This window comes from Scylla paramamosain, chromosome 28, assembly GCF_035594125.1.
Source record: "Scylla paramamosain isolate STU-SP2022 chromosome 28, ASM3559412v1, whole genome shotgun sequence".
Taxonomy (NCBI): Eukaryota; Metazoa; Arthropoda; class Malacostraca; order Decapoda; family Portunidae; genus Scylla; species Scylla paramamosain.
In genome coordinates this window covers 3,018,310-3,023,599 of record NC_087178.1, presented here as the reverse complement: position 1 = coordinate 3,023,599, position 5,290 = coordinate 3,018,310, and positions in this window count along the sequence as shown.

Genomic DNA, 5,290 nt, shown 5'->3' with positions numbered 1-5,290 from the left:
GGGCGCTGGTACTAATAGGGGGGCGCTGCGTACTAATCCGGTCTCTGGGGAGACGATGGTGTGCAGGTGGGGCTAGACAACTCCTTGGGGAATTTCACCTGTGGAGTCTCACAAGATTCCTGTAATAAAAGTATCACAAAACAATGGGAGAACAACAAACAATTATCTCATCCCACAACAGGACAATTTAAAAATAGAGAAAGAAAAGTACCCAAGCTACAAGCACAAAGACAATAAAAGTACTACTAGAAACAGACGGACAGGTGAAAACAGACGGAGACCTAGTACTGATATCTAGCAAATGTATCACTGTTTGAGTCAAGAAGTGTTGTGTACTTTGTATGGAGTCTGAGCTGTACAGGGAAAACAGAACAGGTAAAACAAAATAAACTTAGCGACTGGTGGTGTAAGCGATATGGGCTGCTGGCCTTGCGTAGGTCAGGTCACAACACGTCTGCTCCACACAAGCGGAAGGGCACGACTGAGAGGAAGGGCACGAAGGAGGAGGAGGAGGAGGAGGAGGAGGAGAGTAAGTTTAAAGACAAAAGAAAAGAGGACGACGATGAAGGAAGCAGACAGACAGACAGACAGACAGACGGACGGACAGAGAAAAAAGATTAGAAAGAACGACAAAAGGACGGGGAGGGATAACCAGGACTGGGATGAGAAGTGGAGAAAGACGTGGAGCATATTCCAGTGGTTTAGTCCTTCTGTTCATACTTTTTGGTAATATTTCATTCTTATCTTGCTTTTTTTTTCCCTCCGCCGTCCACTCAAGAGCTCCGCGTTTACGAAAGAACGCTGTGGGAAACAGTCGATCAGTAAATGTATACTTCCGCCGCCTAATTAACGCTGTAATGGGCGGTAATGACAGAGGATAATGACTCATAATGAATTTACTTGGTGCTTTCATGCTTCCCTCCCATTGCCAACCTAATTATTACCGATTTTCGCGAGAGAGAGAGAGAGAGAGGAGAGGAGAGAGAGGAGAGAGAGAGAGAGAGAGAGGTGTGTGTGTGTGTGTGTGTGTGTGTGTGTGAAATATGAACAAGAGACGAGCAATACAAAGTACCCGCCCACGCCGCCCTCTTTCCCGCCCCCTCTTAACATCTATTACGTGCAAATGGAAGTGTCAGGCGGTTGGTGATGATGTGATAATGATGTGTGCCGCGGGTAGAGAGAGAGAGAGGAGAGAGGCGAGAGAGAGAGAGAGAGAGAGAGAGAACGGGGGGAGCTGATTGTCATTAAAATACAAAAAAAAAAGATATAAATTATATATATATATAATTATATATATATATATATATATATATATATATATATATATATATATATAATTATATATATATATATATATATATATATATATATATATATATATATATATATATATATATATATATATAACTACAACACTTGCAGGAATGACACGTGACAGGTGAGTTACGGATTAATTAAGTGACTTGTCATGTTGCGTCATCACAATATCAGTTATGGAATCTTAAGAAAAAGGACATAAAATATGAGAAAAAAAAATACTATCTAAATTGTCTTGGAAACAAATGCAGACTGTCAGAGAGAGAGAGAGAGAGATGAGAGAGAGAGAGAGAGAGAGAGAGAGGAGTGAGAGAGAGAGAGAGAGAGAGAGAGAGAGAGAGAGAGAGAGAGAGAGAGAGAGAGTGTATATTTACACAGGAATGGTTTTAAGGGTATTGTTGAGTTTACCGTTTTATGTAGCAGTAAGGCGTAACCATTAAACGTGAGGCTGAGAAAGAGACTCGAGGTGTGCTGGAAATGAAGTGCTTAAGAACAATGCCAGAGTGAGGCGGCGCTGCGAGGCTGAGGGAGGGAAGGGAGGACTGATGTGTTTCCCTCCGGCACACCACCGCCTGAGAACACTGGTGCCATTTGGATCCATGTGGCTAGAGGAAGGAGTAAATGATGCTGCGTTTATCTTCTGTAGGTCAAACAAAAAGAGAAAAAGATGGCACCCTTATTATTTGATGTACGTAGGTTTTTCAGTCAACTGGCATAAGTGATGGAAAATATAGTAAAAGAGAATGTTAAGATAGGAACTTTTGCTTGGATGGTCTAACCTTTTCCGCTTCGATGTGCAACAATTCACAACACTAAAAAACAACATATTGAATCTTTACAGCCATCTACAGGAAAGAAGGAGGGATAAAAAGAATATATTTTGTCATTTCTAGCCACTTCACTCTTTGGAGGTGGCTGTAGAACAAGAAAAGATGTCTCAGAGTGATTGGTAATTAAGGAAAACTGTGCCAAATAGCAGTGAAAGGGTTAAGTTGAACAGACACTCAACAGAGAAAACAGGAAAGAAATGACAGTAGAAACACAGAAGCTAGTGATGTCTTGTTTAGTAGGTGTAATGTTGAGCAGAAGGTTCAGGAAGTGATGCGAACATGCCAGAGATGAAACAATGAATCACTGAAGGTCTAAAAACTGAAAGAATCGTTACTTACAAACAGGGAACGAGCAGCTGAGGTCCAGGCACTTGAAGCTTATGAAGAGGCTGCGACAAACCACTGGGTGTCCAAAATGCATCCAGGTGGGGGAAACAAAATAGAAGACTTAATCATAAGTAAACAGAAATAACACTCATTAACATCAATAACTTCACTAGAGAATAGTAAGATGATGGAATCGAGACACTGCTAAGCTAACCAATATAGGGTAAGCAATAACTGTACCGTACCTCACGTATCAGTAAGGTAATAGCAGCAGCAGTTGTGGTGGCCTTCCATATATAACTGGTTGTCTGCTTATGTCCTTGTTCGCTAGCTTAGAAATCGGCTTACGGAGCAAAATCCCTCAAGACTCTTCCATGCAGCCAATATATCTCTTTCCTTCTTTTCCTCCTCCTCCTCCTCCTCCTCCTCTCTCACTTTTCCCTACTATCCTGTATTCTTTTTTTTTTTTTTTTTTCTGTACTATCTTGCATCTCTCACTAATAGTGTAGAATAATTACCCAGACAGCCTAGTAAGGGCCATCTCGCGGTCTGTTGTTGTTTGTACTTCATTTGTGTTCATTTGTGTTTCTCGTCCTCCTCCTCCTCCTCCTCCTCCTCCTCCTCCTCCTCCTCGTCTTCCCCCCCTCCTGCTCCTTTTGCACAAGTGATGAAAGAAAATGATGCCGAGTAAGGGACACTCAGGTCCTGTCACCATTTCAAAATCATTCTCTTGCTCCAAATAATAGTAACATCATTCATTCGCACGTCTGCAGTGGAGGGTAAGCGATATATTCCATCCACGGGCATCAACGGCGTGAGGTTCTCTTGCAAAGTCGATCATATTTTAGGTAGAAATGTTGGAATTCATTTCTGCACACGATTAACATTATCCGAAGTGCGGCAGAGAGAGAGAGAGAGAGAGAGAGAGAGAGAGAGAGAGAGAGAGAGAGAGAGAGAGAGAGAGAGGAGAGAGAGAGAGGAGGAGAGAGAGAGAGAGAGAGAAGTAGTAGTAGTAGTAGTAGTAGTAAATATTAAAAGTATTCACACAAATAGAAAATAGATATAGCATTAACCTGTAGGAAAACTTAAATAAAAACACAAAATCTAGTACGTGAACTTTGCCAGGACCGCCATTTCATTCCACTCCCTCATGCCGTGACGTCACTGGAATGCACAGTCACGGAGGACAACTGTTTCCCTTCGCTTTTCCCATTCCCGTAAAAGTCAACATAGTGGATCCTCTCTTACTCTCCCTCCCGTCCCCCCCAACCCCGTCCTCCCGCCCCTCCTGTCCTCCTCCCCCGCAGGAACCTTTACATTTATATTTCTCATCGTTTTTATGTTCCCGCAGCAGCAGCTTTCCTTATTTACGAGTTAGCGTACTCCTGTAGGGAAGTTGCCAATACGCTGCGTCTCGTAAACCTCATCTAACATCCTCCCTCATCGCGTGTAGACAACCTGAACCCTCCTCCCTCTACCTTTTCCACTCACTCCCTTCCTCTTTTTTACCCCCTTGTCACTCTCTTTGCCTTGCTTTCACCCTTGTCCCTTCCTCTTTATTATCTTTATTTTTCTCACTTTCTTTCCTGCATACACTGGTATTCCCTCTCTCACTGCACCTCGCCTCCCAGTCTCCCAGTCTCACAGTCTCTCGGCCACACGAGGCTGCTGTACTGTGTGAAAATTTCGAGAGCGAGGCAAACACGGCGAGCCATGAACAAGAACGAGCCTCCGTAACAATAGCCAAGTAGACATGTGTATTGATCTCCCTACCTCGGGGGAAGAAGACCTTAAAGAGCAAGAGGAAGGGTGCTTGGGGAGGGAAGAAAAGGCGGGGGAAGGGCAAGAAGTGGGTTAAGACGCAAAGAGGCGCTTGTGAGGTTAGTTGTGAAGGCATGACCTCGGTGTGTTTGTGCTGGGAAATGCAAAAGATCCCTGGAGGGTAAGTTCGCGATCCCGTGACTTTAGAAAGCTACAGCTCCTTCTGCTCCTCCTCCTACCACTTCTCCCGCTCCTCCACCTCCCGCTCCTTTGGGATGGAGTGCGCAGTTTTGTGATCACAGCGGTTTGAGGAGGAGGAGGAGGAGGAGGAGGAGGAGGAGGAGGAGGAGGAGGAGGAGGAGGAACGGGGCACGGTGGCGGCCTCAGACCAAGTGTGGGAGGCACCTGAAGCGGGTGGGTGAATCGTATGAAAGAAGGAGTAAACATACGATTATCTCGGCGTCGCGGCTGTGAATGGAAAGAGATGGAAGCCTTTGCGGGGCCGGGCGAGGAGGGACCGAGGGCTTGTTCATGATCTCCCCTGCGTTTGTGGATTTGTGTGAGGCACGTGTGTGTTTTTGGTCATGACTTAGAGAGAGAGAGGAGGAGAGAGAGAGAGAGAGAGAGAGAGAGAGAGAGAGAGAGAGAGAGAGAGAGAGAGAGAGAGAGAGAGAGAGAGAGAGGTGGGGAGTGAAGGAAAAATCACGCCCCTTCCCAATATCACTTGGCAAAAAAGGTCTGGGCACAGGGCGGGGTGAGTCTTATCTACATCTGCCTGCTTGACGCCCTTGATTAAAAAGCGAAATAGAGAGAGGGAGAAAAAATAAACACCACTGCGAATTATAACGCAAGATAACGGAGCATTTGAGAGTCGAGCCAGAGCAATAATTAACAAGGCGAGCAAAACTTTTAAATGAATCACTTTTTATAATTCACACAAATTATTACCTTCACCACCCACCACCACCACCACCACCAGCACGACACACACACAAGCACACAGTCTTATACCTGATAAATTCCTACATTTCATAATATTAATAATCGTTAGGTGA